The following is a 14,667-nucleotide window of genomic DNA, read 5'->3' on the forward strand; positions in this document are numbered from 1 at the left end:
TTGCAGCTTGTGAGTTATTCTCATGAAGCAGAGACATAAGACGATAGAGTGGGGTGAAAGAGATGTAGAAGAGGTAGATAGGTTAGAGGAAGAGAAATAGAATGGTAAAATTCGAAGCTATGATGGAGAGGAGAAAGAAAAAGATGAGAGGGGCACAACAATGGTGGCTATACCGTCCCTAATATGTAAGTCTTGAGTTCCCTCTTGAATGTTGAGTGGTTCTGGATAAGACGCAGATCACAGGGGAGCGCGTTCCATAGTCGTATGGCTGAGATGGAGAATGACACGGAGAAAGATTTTGTGTTATGTAAAGGTACAGCCAAGATGCTAGATGTATCCGATCTGGTATTGCGGTTGTGGAATGATGGTAGGTGTTTAATGTGAGAAGATAAGTATTGGGGGCACCAGTGGCTAAGAAATCGATGAAGTAAGCACATCGTGTGGAGATCGCGTGCCTTATGTGGGCGTATCCAACCTAGCTGGGAGTATGAAGGACTGATATGATCATACAACCGTATATTTCATACGTATCTAAATCAAGCATTCATCACTAGCTCGAGGCATCTGGAATTTTCAATATTTGTGCCGTGTTGAACTACATCACAGTAGTAAAGATTAGGCAAGACTAGTATTTGGACTAATTTTTGTTTAACATGGGTTGGAAATATTTTTCTAAATTTTTGAATCGCATGTAGGGAGGAGAGCGATTTCCGGCAAGCTGTGACTGTTTGTTCTTCCCAGTTTAGGTGTTCATCCAAGATAATTCCAAGGTCTTTTACTGTTCTTTGGTATGGTAGTTGGGTACCATTGAGGAGTATTTGAGGGACTGTTTCGCGAAAGTACCGACTGATTAACTTTGGATGAGATATAAGTATGACCTGGGATTTCTTGGGGTTTAGTTTCAGACCTAGGTTCTGTGCCCATCGAGAAACAGAGCAAAGATCTGCGTACATACTCGCTACTTAGTCAGTAATGTTCTTGGGGCTTGCACTTATGTACAGTTGGATGTCGTCGGCATATAGAAGGTAGTTGCAGGAGTGAATCACTGAAGAAATATCATTAATGTACAGTGAGAAGAGTAATGGACCAAGGATGGAGCCTTGGGGAACTCCAGAGCACACGTTTTTCCATGATGACTTTTCCGACCCACAGATGACTTGTTGACTTCTGTTTCTGAGGTAGCTGTCGAACCAGTGTATTGCACTATTTGAGAAATTCAGCTGCTTCATTTTAATTAGTAATATATAAAAGTCAACTGTATCAAAAGCCTTGCTAAAGTCAGGCAGTGTTAGGATGGTAGCTTCACGTCTGTCCATAGCATGTTTAATGTCATCAGTTACTTTGATTAATGCAGTTGCTGTACTATGGTGCTTTCGAAAGCCTGACTGATATTTGTCGTCGATGTTATGAGTTTTGAGGTAATCCGTCAGCTGTTCATGGACGATGTATTCTAGGGCTTTAGATATTGCAGGTAGTATGCTGATCGGCCTGTAGTCACCTGGCGACTTAGGGTTGTCAGTCTTGGGTATAGGTTGAATTAAACTTTGCTTCCACTCAGTAGGATATGTACTACTGACAAGAGACAGGTTGAAGATGTCTGTGATAACTGGAGTAATAGTGTTTACGACGTTCTTAATCATGCCAATGCTCACTCCATCGTTTCATACTGCCTCGGAAGAGATTCTCATAATTGCCTTGTGTACTGTGCCAGTAGTGACATGTTTTAGGAAAAACTTGTCTCTCGAGAGATTGATATCTTGGGGCTGGTAATTTGTCGCTGCGTGGCAGTTTACAGCTGTTGAGAAGAAATTGTTTAATTCTTCTGCAGACGCTTGATAAACAGCGTCAGACCTTCGCTTCCCTATACCGAAACTGCGCAGCTTTTTCCACAGTGCAGCCGGGTTTGATATGCCGCATACGACAGAGCAGGCATGTCTGATCTTGGCATTCCTCACGCTTTGCTTGGTTCTACTTCGGAGTTTCCTATAAGCTTCGTACGCCTCGGGAGTTGGGTTACGCTTGAAGGCCCTATGTGCAGCATCACGTTTATTCATTAACTGACATAATGCAGTGGTGAGCCACGGAGCGGGAGCTCTCTTTACCTTGACAGTGCGTTGAGGAGCATGTTTATCATACAGTGCAATAATTTTGCGACATAATTCCCGAATTTTTCCGTCTAAAGTCGGTTCATTGCTTATGTCATGCCAAGGGATGTCTGAGCAATCCTTTTGAAGAGCATCATGGTTAACATTTTTTAGGTTTCTGTAGGTTACCAGGTGAGATTTTTCTTTGGTAGTATGTACTGAGTAATTTAAGAATATCACGTCATGAGCAGAGAGTCCTGGAGCAGATGTCTGATTGGCGCGAATTATTTTATCTGGTCGCTTTGTTGCTATTATATCTATGAGTGTATGGCTGTGTGGCGTGTGATGAGTTGGGTCCAGCGGTGTTAAACTCATATCATTGGAGTGGAACAGTCTCCTTAGTTTTTCTGCAGAGGGAGATTTTAACTGTAAGTCGATGTTTGTGTCGCCCATAATGATTATGTGTTCATACAGTGTCACGAGCGAGGACAGGGCAGACTGAAAGGAGGACATAGCACCTACGTTTGGAGGTTTATAGATTACTCCAATTAGCAGTTTCTGATTTGATGTATTTATTTCGAAAAACAAGAACTCTGCTTCTCCTTCGCCCTTTGCATCCGATGTGCATAGTATGGTAGGTCTCAGATCAGAGCGAACATAGGCACCCACACCACCCCCGCGTCGTATTTCACGATCTGCCCTTAGGTGAGAGTAACCAGTGATTCAGATAGCGTTGGAAGAAATGTTTGGTTTCAACCAAGTTTCAGAGACGAGGATAATATGGAACAGCGATTGGCAGAACAGGTCACAGAACTCGTCGAAGTGAGCCGTTAGCGACTGAGCATTCGCGTGGGCCACAAAGAGCCCGCCGCTGGAACCAGTCCGTCCCATTGTGGCCGCCTGTAGGACCGAGCGCGCTCCGTCTACCTGCTGGACGGAAGAGGGACAAAAGCTGGATTTCGCGGGGGAAGACATATTTACAGGTGTGTCCAAGGTCGTGACTGACTCAAGCGTCTGTGGACTAAAGGTGAAAGACAAGCTGGAGGTATCGGAGAAGGGAGCGAAAAGAAAGATGGAAAGTGGCAGTAGTGGTTACGAAAAAGATAATAGTAGTAGTAGTGGTAGTGACGAGGATGAAAATAACAGATATAGAAAGGCGGTTTTAAGGAGATTCCTGTTAATGGAGAATGTTAATTCCCATTTGACTGACAATATGAATATACATGAGCACTTATGGTAGACAAATAAAGAAGCAATATTTATGTGAAACAATTGACTGATTATAAATAGAGTACTTATGGTACTTATAGAAATAACGAAGCAATATTTACGTAAAAAGATGAAAAGAAAGAATAAAAATTAACTTATATTAGACAGAGTACAATATGAGACTTTGTGTCTCGCGAGATTTCGCTCAGTCTTTCAGTTCGGTCATGTTTGTCACCATTTTCCTCCCTCCTTCCGTCTTGACTACGATCCTGCCATCCCGGGTCCATACATTTTGAAGGCCGAACTGTGTGATCGCAATGTTCAAAACTTTTAGTCTTTCGCGCGTCAGATCTTCCCTCAGGGTAACCCCACTCTTGGCGAGTTTTCTTTTCTGAGCAAACACTTCAGCTCTTTTCTGGTATGACACAAATTTAATTATTATGGGCCTGGCTTCTGTCAATATCGGCCATGTCGATCTGCATGCCAAGTTTCTCACGCACGAGGCTAATGGCCAGGTCGTCGGTGTTTCCACGATCGTTTTCAGCTACCCCGAACAAGCGCAAGCTGTTCCTTCGCTGATACTGCTCAATTTCATCGGTGGCCGCAGACAGTTTAGCTTCTAGGTCGGCGGCTTTTTTCTCTTGTGCGGCCAGGGACTTTTTAAGAGACTAGATTTCGGTGCTGTTGCGCCCGACAGACTCTTGCAGTTTGTCCATGACCGCAGCCGTCACAGAGTCCGTGATGGACTGCACTATTACGTCTGGCATGTCTTTACTGTGCGGGGCTGCACTCACCTGGGACCGGACAAGCTCCCCGATGTCGGGAAGCGAGGCCTCACCTGCCGCCAGAGACCGGGCGCCGCGCTGCCTGCGTCCCTGTAGCCTCGCCTGCTGCCGCTTACTCGTGCTCTTCCCATTTTTCACTCACTTGTCACTTATCACTTGTGGTAATCAACGGAGAACAACACACCACGGCAAGTAACACTTGTTTAGTCGGATGCACACATTGTGGACTGCCGCACTTCTCTGTAACACCTTCAATGAGCGGAAAAACTCACGAGCCAAAGAAACGCGCGTCACTCAGTGCCCGCCATCTTATATGCACTTAATTGATTCTGACCCAAATTAGAAAAACTGTAAGTTGTAACAGTAAATCTGTCTTATTTATTACCAAAAGTTATGTACCATAATGTGTAAGAATTAATATCTACAAAAGGTTAGTAGTAGAGCACACAATTAAAGTGCCACAGTTTGTGTTGATTAAAAGCCCCCTAACAGTCAAGCTTCAGAGAAGCAACAGTGCTATTTAAAAAATGTTTGTCTCATACAGACAAAGCAAAAGACTTTATTTATGTTTTTGGTAATGAATCTTTTCTTGAACTATTGAGCTATACTTTGGAATAAACTAATGATATACAAAGAGCGCTTAATATTTGAACCTACATGATGGTAAAATTGATATTGTACAGTAATTATCTGATGCTTTTTGTCTTTATTAAGCTTATTGTTTGTGATAAGTGTGTTGTAGGATGAATAGTACTACAAAATGAAACATACTATGATTTTTAGTAATTTGCATAAAGTAATTAGTTATGTTGTGGTATGTCTCTTTATTCTGTCTGAGTTGTGAGATAAACTTCTGCCATTATTCAAAACAACAGTAACTTGATTCTGAAATGGAATACATAATTTACTATTTTTGATGGGAAACAGTACTGAAGAACTTTTCATTAGATGTGCATTAACATGTACCTTGTTTTGTGTAGTAGAAGAATAATGGTAGATGAAATCTAGGAATATTGGAGCATTATTACAGTATTTATGTTGAAAATACTTTGGGAAAAATAATATTATTTACTGTCTTTTGGATTTCTTTTCTGTTTGGTTTCTTTAAATTGTATACGCATATTTTGGATACATTTTTTAAAAAATTTGATGTCGAACATGAATTATTATTTACAGTCAGCACCTGAATTGAATTGTTATGAAAAACTGAATCAACAGAGACCCTTTTGCATTAAATATGCACTAAATTAACTTGAAGTTATGTTAAATAACTTGTTACCTCATAGTAATCATCTTTATGAGGAAAATTTTGGTTTTAGAAAGAGAGGATTGATTTTTAGACCGTATAAGTGTAATTTGAAAACTATGCCATAATATGGAAGTGAGGAACACTACGAACAGATACTGAATGATTCTAATTTGAATAATGTCATGTGGGATGGTCAGAATATTTTTGTTTATTTTGCAATGTGGAGGTGATTGCTGTTGGAACATGTCTACGTATTCTGAGAAATGAAGTGATTAAAGTGATGCTGAGATGATGATATATTGGAAGCTGATAGTAAATATATGTTGAGGGAAAATGTTGAAGTTTAAGTTAGGGAACTATATTCTGATTTATGCTGTACTATTGTCAGTTGTAAATATGAAGTAAGTGTTTGCATCAAGGGATGAACTCAAAGTTTAATACATACTTACTGTGGACCTGAGAACATAGAGAAAATTACTAATGGCATTAAATGATTATGAAAGTAAAAATGTGTAATGGGATCGTAAAAAATACTGAAATCATGGAAAATAACTTTAACAGAGTGAAGTATGCTAACACATACATTAGACCACCTGTTTGGTAAGACAAGTCTGATTACTTAGAAAGGAAAAAAGATAGAGATGGATAATTAAGAATTTGGAGATGGAAGAAAAAGGTTTTTCATTAGAAAAAGAATTGAATATTTTCTTGTATTTGTCAAATATTGAAAGATGCATTTACAAATTGTCAGATTTATATACATATATGCAATTACTATTATTTTGATTAATTTGTTTGCAATGTGTCAACTTTGTATTATGATAGAAATGACCCCATTAGAGGAATATACATTACATTACATTAATACTTGTTCCACAGATTGTGAATACAACATTTCATAGTGATGTGGAATGTGTCAGTTTAACATAAGTTTTCATTTCACAATATAATAATAATAATTATCACTATTTTACAGTTATCACTTCATATCTAAAAATTCATCTATTGAGTAGAATTAGTTGTCATTCAAAAATTCTTTAAACTTATTTTTGAATGTTGGTTGGCTATCTGTCAGACTTTTAATGCTATTTGGTAAATGACCGAAGACTTTTGTAGCAACATATTCCACCCTTTCTGTGCCAAAGTCAGATTTAACCCAGAAAGGTGAAGATCATCCTTTCTTCTAGTATTGTAGCTATGCACTTTGCTATTATTTGTGTACTGGAATGGGTTATTAATAACAAATTTCATAAGTGAAGATATGTATTCCAAAGGTACTGTGAATAACCTGAGTTGCTTAAATAAATATCTGCAAAGTGATCTTAGGTGGGTTCCAGCTACTATTCTGATCACATGCTTTTTTGCAATGAATACTTTTTCTCTTAATGGTGAATTACCCAAAAACATGATGCCATACAAAAGCAGTGAATGAAAATAGGTATAGTAGGCTAATTTACTGATATGTTTATCACCAAAATTTGTAATAACCCTGATGGCATAACTAGCTGAACCTAACCATTTTGGCAGATCATAAATGTGCTTCTTCCAGTGCAATATCTCATCAATGCACCCACCCATAAATTTTGACAATTCTGTCTTAACAACACACTACTGTTTAAAGACCATACTTATCAATAGTGTTACGCCGTTTGCTGTACAGAATTGTATATACTGTTTTTTCTCAAAATTTAGGGACAGTCTACTTGCAGAGACTAACTCAACAATTTTCTGAAAGACATTATTTACAATTTACTCAGCTAATTCTTGTTTTTCAGAGGTGATTACAATACTTGTATCACCAGCAAAAAGAAATAGCTTCACATCTTCATGAATATAGAGTGGCAAGTCATTAATATATATTAAGAACAACAAGAGACTGAAAACTGAACCCTGGTGTGACACCACTCTTGATACCTCCCCAGGTACAGGACTCTCCTGATTTTTGCAGGCTATATGTACTTCTGCATTCCTCCAGTTAAATATGAATTAAACCATTCATGCACTGTCCCACTCATACCACAATACTTAAGCTTATCCAGAAGAATTTCATCTTTGACACAGTCAAAAGCCTTTGAGAGATCACAAAATATCCCAATAGGTGGTGTTTGGTTATTCAGAGCGTTTAATATTTGATCAATGAAAGCAACGTGCAGCTCATTTGTATCTGATATGCTTGGAGAGCACAGGGCCTCAAGCTGCTGTAGCAATGTTTCCTTCTTATTTTCTGAGCTACATCTTCTTTCTCTATCTTTAAATCTATTAATGTTATCTCTTTCTACCCATACTATCTCTCTCCCAAATTATGTTTCTTCTGTAAACAATCCACTGTAAACTTATGTGATTACTTAGAGTGAAATGAAACATATGTATGGTGTATTTTGGCCGGGAGTCTCCTTTCGGAGACTTCGGACCCGTTGTGTGACTCTTTATTCGACACCACTTTGATCATTCCATATCAATGATTATGAAATGACAAGGACAACACAACACCCAGTCTACGGGTGGAGAAAGTCTCTGACCCAGCCAGGAATCAAAATCAGGCCCTTCACATGGCATTCAGCCTTGCTGACCAGTCAATTACGCAGGCAGGCAGACACATTTAAATGATCTTCTCTTTGAAAGCTAAATTAATATTTTATGACTGATATCAAAATTTTTACCATTTAACAACATACATTTGATAAATATTTTTGATCCTAATTAGTTAAAAAATATCTGAATACTAACATTTATGTTTGCTGTTATAGGAAACTTATTTTGTCATCTTGAAGGTGGGTCAGTCAGACTTGGTACATTGTCGACACATAGTGAGCACTTTTATTACGGTAGAAGAACTAAAATCTCATTATAAACTAAAGCTTTTGAGATGAAATTTTGTGTATGATAGCTACTTTAAAATTATTGTCCTAATGGTGTTATGTAATAGGAGTTATATAAGCAAGGAAACCGATTTTCAGAAGACACGAACGACAGTAATAGTTGGAGTCTGTATGCCCTGAAGCTGATTGTAGTTTAACTATTAATACACGGTGAGAAGATTAAGTATTATATGATGTTCACTGGTTTAAGAGTATGTTGAGATGATATACAGCTGTCTAATATTGTGCAGCCCCCCCCCCCAAAAAAAAAAAAAAAAAAAAAAAAAAAAAAAAAAAAAAAAAAAAAAAAAAAAAAAAAAAAAGCAGAAGTACCACAACATGATGTGTCATGGACTCAATTAATCTCTGAAATAGTGCTGAAGGGAACTGACACCATGAATCCCGCAGGGCTCTCCATAAATCTGTGAGAATACAAGGGGGTGGAGATTTCTTCTGAACAGCACATTGCAAGGCATCCCGGATATGTTCAACAATGTTCATGTCTGGGGAGTTTGGTGGTCAGTGGAAGTCTTTGAACTCACATTGGGTGTCACAGTGTTCTGCTGGAACTGCCCAAGTCTGTTGGAATGCACAATGGACACGACTGAATGCAGGTGATGAGACAGGATGCTTCCATAAGTGTCACCTGTGAGATTCTTATCTGGACATCTCAGAGGTCCCATATCACTCCAACGGCACATGCCCCACACCATTACAGAGCCTCCACCAGCTTGAACAGTCCCCGGCTGACATGCAGGGTCCCTGGACTCATGAGGTTGCCTCCATACCCGTACACATCCACCTGCTCGATAAAATTTGAAATGAGACTCATCTGACCAGGCAATATGTTCCCAGTCATCAACAGTCCAATGTCAGTGTTGACAGGTCCAGGTCAGCAGTGAAGCTTTGGCATGCCATCATCAAGGGGACATGAGTGGGCCTTCAGCTCCAAAAGCCAATATCGATGATGTTTCATTGAACAGTTTTCGCGCTAACACTTGTTGATGCACCACCATTGAAATCTGCAGCAATTTTCGGAATGGTTGCACTTCTGTCGTGTTGAACAATTCTCTTCAGTCATCGTTGGTCCCATTCTCACAGGATCTGTTTTTGGCCGCAGTGATGTCAGAAGTTTGATGTTTTAGCAGATTCCTGATATTCACAGTACACTCATGAAATGGTCGTATGGAAAAATCTCCACTTTATCGTTACCTCGGAGGTGCTGTGTCCCATCACTCATGTGCTGACTATAACGCCACATTCAGACTCACTTAAATCTTGATAACCTGCCTTTGTAGCAGCAGTAACCAATCTAACAACTGCACCAGACACTTGTTGCATTATACAGGCATTGCCGACTGCAGCACTGTGTTCTGCCTTTTTACATATTTTTGTAATCGAATATGCATGCCTATACCAGTTTCTTCAGTGCTTCAGTGTATATCAAAGTAGTCTTTGTGATATATTTAAGAGATACCAATAATGTTAAGGAAAGACTGATTATGTTGATGAAAAAGTTGAAGTCAGAGTTAGGGAACTAATTACAAAAACTTAAAACAACATTGAATAATTCTTGTAATGAAAGAGGAACTTTGGGCAATAAAAAATGATGGAAGTAGTAGTAGAAGGATTGAATACAAAGGAATATTTGTAGTATCAGAATGTTGCTGATCATTTGATAACATCTAAAAGTTAAAACAACTCTGACCATAAGACACTTACTATTAACAATATCTGAAAATGAATCATGTAGCATTTTGAGAAGGTAATTTATGCAACAAATTAACCTAAGGGACAATTTTGTGTAATATGATGATGACAACATTAATTTTATATCTCAAATATTAATATTGTTTTTTAAACATGGTTAAATTGTTTCATTTGCTGAATCATATAAAGATTTGTATAAATATTTATATTATCTTCAATTTCAACTTTCAGCTATTATTTCTACCAATATATCTTACTCTGAGAAAAAGTTCATGTTAGTCTGTTTCTCCCTGAAATTAAGTCAATGGCAGGCACTTAAATCTTATTCCCATTAACCTACGTATAGCTGCTAATGTCACCAGAAACTAATTAGTGATGTTTTTTGCAGCTGACATTACAATGATGTAATGGACATTCTCTTAAGCCAAGATGTGAGAAGAGTTCACATTCATTGAAAGGAAATTCTATTAAGCTGAGATGTCACAAGGGTTCACACTCATGTAAAGGACATTCTACCACGCTGACATGTGAAAAGGACTGATATATTACATGTAATGAGACGAGGTAAATCAAGGACTTGGAAAAGAAAAAGGGAAGTGAAGAAAGGTTTGGTGTTTATACCATTTTTTTTATAAAGTGAAAACTATGTACATGTTGTGCTCTGCTGTCAGAAACAATGATAAATCATACATATATGCAATGAGGCACGTATGCCAAATACAAAGAACATTTTTTACATCAAGCATCAATGTTGAATGTATTTATGTCAAGAACTGTTTTAACTAATTAATTTTCTTATGCTACTGGCAAATGTCTGTTTTATGTAGCTGTGTTTAAAATAATAATTAATCACATTAAACTCTATACATACTACACACATTTCTGTTTTAAAAAAAGTCAATTGTCTCTCTCATATTTGCTAAAATAGCCTTGAGGAGTTCCATAATTTTTGTGTCGTAATATAGTTCATATGTGATTGCTTACAAAATTCTGGGTGGGCTACTGTAATTGAACTGCTCAACACACTTTTTTTCCGTGAAGTATTGAAGTAGTCAATACACTATAGCTTAAAGTTATGAATATTCAAATTTAGTATTATAATTATACTCATTGCTCTCCATAATTATTCAAAAAGATTAAACTGATAAAAAACGCATTTCCTTATGAACTGACTGTTATCTCTCTGGTTAAGAAACACTGATTTTTATCAACTTTATGGGTACATTTATGTAAGTAAACTCCTTATACTTTTGTAACTGTCAACAAGTAATAAGAGTCAGTCTGTCATGCACTGATGGAGAAGTTGTTGCCTGTCTCTGATAATTGCTCATTTAGTTCATGGACTGAAAATGTTGTAAAGCTTCATTGTGTGTGACCTAGTGTTAAAACAAATTTGACATTTATTACAGAGTTGATGTGAAGAAAGTAACATGCATCATAATATCACTTCAAGTTACCTCCCAACTATGTTTAGGAGGTCGGAGAATCTATCAACTAGAAAAATGGCCAAACAACAATTTCAACATCAATGGGCACAAAGTTAAGCAGAAATAATAAACTTTGACTATTCTAGCTGCTCTTGCTCATATCAATATGTATTTATTGAACAAATGAGTGCAACATCAGTAGTTTGTGAATTTTGCAAAATTTCTTTATTACTGTTATAAAAATATGTATTTCCGGTGTGCATTAAAAGTGTTAGAAAAAGTTATTAGGAAAGCAAAGTTTTATTCATACATTCACTTCGACCGCACCTGTCTGTTCCTCATTTTGCCTGTGCCGAGTAACCTGCATCAGGAGGCTCAGAGCAGACATGAGGAATTTGCACAAGCAGCAGAGGAGCAATCCTGAATCGTTATAATCAGGACTACACGCAATGGAATTAATGTGAATAAGTACATAACTTAAATGATGAATAGTGATCTTAAATGTATTGACATCGAAGGCTTGTTGATATTAGTACCAGTTAAAGTTTACCTAGGATATGGGTACCTTCCACTTTCTTTCAGTTAATCTTTGCAATTAAATTGTTTAATTATTCAAGCAGCAATCATTAATCAGTTTCCATTATTTGTCTGCCCACCTTTTACACCAGTATTCACTATTATTACTGTAGCTAACAGATTAAGGGGTGAGCTAGAAACTATCAAGGAGAACATAATTTTCACGAACTTTTTGTGTTAGAAACTAACAATACCAAGTGATTGGACATGTTTTATAACACAAAACCAACACTATGGATAACAAACTTACAACTCCGGCCATTTGGGTTCACTCTCAAACGGTAAATGCTTCTGGCTCAATTTACTTGATTATAAGTAACAGCAGCAGAAGCAGCAGCTTCTTCTCACTTTCATCTAGGCATTTCCTTCCTTTTCTTTCTTTCTTTCTTTTTTCTTTCCCCCCCTCCAAAGTGTACTCATCTGAGTTTACTTGTTACTCATTATTGTTTCATATCTGCTCTTCTTTAGAAAAGACATGTCTTTATAAAGTGTGTGTTAACCATTCCTTAGCAGGGAATGAGACAAGGTTACACACTACCTGCATATTTACTCAATATGTTCACTGTCAAGGCCATATGCAAATTTAAGCAAAAGATCAGCATTATCAAATAACAGACAAGTCATCCACCATAAAGGTTTGCAGATGACACAGCATTAACTGCAGATTTGGAGATGGAACTTGTAATGGATCTGGGAGATGTTATTTTTTTACCGTATTTGTCGATACCGAATTGTAAATGTTTTCTTATATTTTTGGTCAGAATTAATTATAATTTGTCTTATTATATGTTAATTTACTTCTGCTTTTGAGAGTGAAAGCATATTGATTACTATTAGTAAATGTATTGAAGAATAGCAAAGAGACTGATTACAAGCGGAAGCTTGTGTGTTGTGTAAAATATCTTTGACGTTGGAGTCGTCTTTGACTATAGTCAGTGGGCTGTTAACTCTTGGTGTGTGTTGACGGAAGAAGAATGTGAAGGTCGCCGTCATAAATAATTTTCAATTATGTTACTATTTTTTTGTATTAACTATAAAAAAGAAACTACATTTGAAGAAATGGTATTTGAAACACCAAAATGAGGCAAACACGTTGAACCACGTCTTTTCTGCAGCCGACAAAGATGCACTGTGGAATCATACTTAGACAACTGAAGCCAAGACTAATATCGCCTTGCAAACGTCTAACGGAAAAAGTACTGTCAAGAAATATGGCAAATTTAAGTAAATAAAAAATAGTGACCATATTTTCAACTTGTGTCTTAGCCGGGATGCCCTATTTCAACTGGGGACTGTAGCCGGGATATTGTGTTCACAAGATCTTCAACAGTGCTACGAGGAAGAAAATTTTTGTGTGTTAATACAGTTTCTTCAGAATGTGTGTTACAGTATTTTTGTTCATCGGGAAGTAAAAGTTTTGGAGAAGAAATGTTTCGGCAAAAAATATAATTTTCGACAGAAGAAAATACTTCAAGAATTTTGGTCAACAATCACATGGATGGAAAACGTGATTTTGTAACAGTAGAAGAGTGTTCCAGATAAGTCACGAAACCCTCGTATTTTGTTAAAACAATATTTTTATCTTGTTTTGTATTGTTGTGTATAAATTTTTGTTCTTTACAATGACTTATGAGATTTTCGAGAGTATTGTGCCTAAAGTAGAAAGCAGTAATTTAATAGACTTGGAACATCAGGACAGGTCAAATGAAACAGAAAGAACCGATCAATTTGATTTAAAAAGTTTTCTTGTAAATTTCACTAAAGAAATTAAACAATCAGTTGATGACAATAAGACTTACTGGGATGAAAAAATTGATAACATTTTGTTGCAAGTCCAAGCAGTCAATACCCAAGTGGGTGATCTTTCGAACAGAGTTGGCAGTGTTGAGGAAAAAATTGAATCTGTGGAAGCAAAAGTAAATGAAATTGATGCTAAATTGAGTGGTGAAATTAATATTGTAAAAAATGAGTTACTGGTAGATAGGGAAAGAAATTTAATTGATTTTAATGAGATAAAAGGGGAAATTAAAAATTTGGATGAGAACACAAAAGTTTTAATAAAAAATGTAGAACAAAAAACTGACAATCGTTTGGTAACTTTAGAAAAAAAGGTTGAGTGCAATGATTTAGAAAACAAAAAATCTGTCAGAGAACTTAGCAAAAAACTTGAAAGTTTTGACATTGAATTTCAAAGCAAAAATCACAATGTCAACACATGCAATCTTGTATCTAATATTCCAGTGAAGCACTTTTCGGTAGATGGACCCTTACATCCCGTTGATTTTATACAGTATTGTAAGGATTGTTTTTTACCTCACTCACCAGATGATATAAAAATTAAATTTGTGAAAAAATTCTTGGAAGGGGAAGCAGTAAATTGGTAAAAAGCCAGGCTTTAGTGACATTTTTAATTGAACGCAAGTTGTTCACACATGGATGTTTTGTAATTCAGGAATTTAATGAAGATTTTCTTTTGGGTATGAATTGGATAGTAAAAGTAAATACAGCATTTGATTGGGTTGGAAGAAAACTTTTGATAGAAACTAGTGAAAGGGAATACATTCAGACAAATTTTGTGAACACACTTGGTGATCTGAGTAACGGAAATTTTGACAGTATCAATTAACTAAAAGAAAATAGATTGGAGAATATTGAAACTCATAGATTTGATACTGATGAAGTTGAATTTGGGAATTTAGTAAATTTGAAAATTTCAGAAACACAAAATTTATCTGGGGAGCAAAAACAACAGTTAGAAAATCTGCTGTG

General features: G+C 36.8%; 1 protein-coding gene and 1 long non-coding RNA gene across 4 annotated transcripts in view; one reads left to right on the forward strand and one right to left on the reverse strand.

Moving 5' to 3' along the window:
- The window catches only part of LOC126416741 (serine/threonine-protein phosphatase 6 regulatory ankyrin repeat subunit A-like), a 716,260-nt gene that overhangs the window by 243,547 nt on the left and 458,046 nt on the right, over window positions 1–14,667 (reverse strand). The gene's annotated exons all lie outside the window — the stretch shown is intronic.
- The window catches only part of LOC126416752 (uncharacterized), a 106,294-nt gene that overhangs the window by 77,513 nt on the left and 14,114 nt on the right, over window positions 1–14,667 (forward strand). Inside the window, exon 3 of one of the 2 annotated variants that reach the window (XR_007575516.1) lies at window positions 10,284–10,633. The exons of the other annotated variant lie outside the window; for it this stretch is intronic. This is a non-coding gene — a long non-coding RNA (uncharacterized LOC126416752). Of the gene's footprint in view, window positions 1–10,283; window positions 10,634–14,667 lie in introns of those variants that run through there. 2 annotated transcript variants of the gene reach the window in all.

Source organism: Schistocerca serialis, chromosome 1 (assembly GCF_023864345.2).
Source record: "Schistocerca serialis cubense isolate TAMUIC-IGC-003099 chromosome 1, iqSchSeri2.2, whole genome shotgun sequence".
Classification (NCBI taxonomy): domain Eukaryota; kingdom Metazoa; phylum Arthropoda; class Insecta; order Orthoptera; family Acrididae; genus Schistocerca; species Schistocerca serialis.